The sequence below is a fragment of the Hemiscyllium ocellatum genome, chromosome 28 (assembly GCF_020745735.1).
Source record: "Hemiscyllium ocellatum isolate sHemOce1 chromosome 28, sHemOce1.pat.X.cur, whole genome shotgun sequence".
In the NCBI taxonomy this organism is placed as follows: domain Eukaryota; kingdom Metazoa; phylum Chordata; class Chondrichthyes; order Orectolobiformes; family Hemiscylliidae; genus Hemiscyllium; species Hemiscyllium ocellatum.
Window position 1 is genome coordinate 42,814,393 of NC_083428.1, and position 1,790 is coordinate 42,816,182.

A 1,790-nucleotide genomic window follows, 5' to 3' on the forward strand; every position below is an offset into this window, starting at 1 on the left:
GTGATGTAGATTAATGATTTGGCCTTAAAAGTAAGGGTATCATCAAGAAGTCTATAGATGACACAGAAGCTGGTCATAGAGTCAGAGGTGTACAGTATGGAAACAGACCCTTCGGTTCAATTCCTTCATGCTGACCAGATATCCTAAATTAATCTAGTCGCATTTGCCAGCACTTGGCCCATATCCCTCTAAACCCTTCCTATTCATATACCTATCCAGATGCCTTTTAAATGTTGTAATGTTAAAAGTATCAGCCTCCATGGGTACTTGGATAGGCCCTAGCTACCCTGCAACTTTGTCACCTATGTTAAACAGTCCCTCTTCAACATCTACGCAAGTACTGTGCCTCAACTCTTCCTCCATTACATCAATTACTGGAGCAGTTCACCGATTCTGCTCATAACTTCCACCCCACCCTCAAATTCATGTGGTCCATCTTGGACATCTCCCTCCCCTTTTTTGACCTCCCCACTTCCATCTCTGGTGACAGTTTCCAGATGGACATTTACTATAAGCCTACAGACTCTCACAACTATCTGGAGTACACCTCTTCCCACCCATATCCTGCAAGAACTCCATCCCATTCTCTCAATTCCTTTGCCTCCGCTGCATCTGCTCGGGCAAGGAGACATTCCACTCCAAGCATCCCAGATATCCACTTATTTTGAACAACATGCTTTCCCCCCTTTGTCATGCACACAGTCCTCCACCGCACCTCTTCCATTGCCCACTCCACTGCTCTAAATGCTCCCATCCCTCAAAAACAATAAAGACAGAGTCCCTCTTGTCCCCACCTACCACCCCACCAATCTCCACATCCAGCATGTCATCCTTAAACACTTCAACCAACTCCAACTTGACACCACCAGTAAGAACACCTTCCCCTCCCCACCCCTCTCTGCTCTCCTCAAGAATCACTGCCTTCATCAATCCTTGGTTTATGCCACTCTCCCCATCAATCCTCCCTGAAAACCCAGGTATCTTCACCTGCAACTATAAAAAGATGCAAAACCCTGCCAGTGCACCACATCTCTCATTTCCATCCAGGGCCCCTAACAGTCCTTCCAGGTGCAACAGAGGCTCACCTGCCTCTCCTCCAACCTCGTTTACTATATCTGGTGCTCCCAATGTGGTCGTGACTACATTGGGGAGACCAAACACAATCTAAGGGAAGGCATAGGCATTGAAGAAGGACTGTTTAACATAGCCGAGTCTGCAGGGGCTGACCTGACTTCCCAGTCACTGGCCATTTTAATTCCCCTTCCCACTCCCCTTTCAACATCAACATCTTTGGCCTCCACCATTGCCACAATGAACCAAACTGCAAATTGGAGGAACAACACCTCATCTTTTGCCTGGGCAGTCTACAGCCCAGAGGACTCAACATTGAGTTCTCCAATTTCCAGTAACCTCCTTTCCCATCCCCCAACTCCTTTCCCAGCCCCTCCTCCTCCCTTCCATTCCTCTGACTGACCCTTCTTTCCAGCTACCAACTGGATTCATTCCTCCCCCATCGACCAACCAGGTCATACACTCTTCCTGCGTTCACCTATACCTCTCCAATCACCTCTCTCCTCTCTCCACCCAAAACCCTCCCCCAACCCTCACACCTTTACCTGCAGCACCCTTACACCAACCCCCAGTCCTGAAGAAGGATTACACCCGGAATATTGACTACCTGATGCTGCCTGGTTTGCTGTGTTTTTCCAGCCTCCTGCTTGTCCACCTTGGATTCCAACATCTGCAGTTTTATTGTCTCCACCACATCCTCTGGCAGCTCATTTCATATG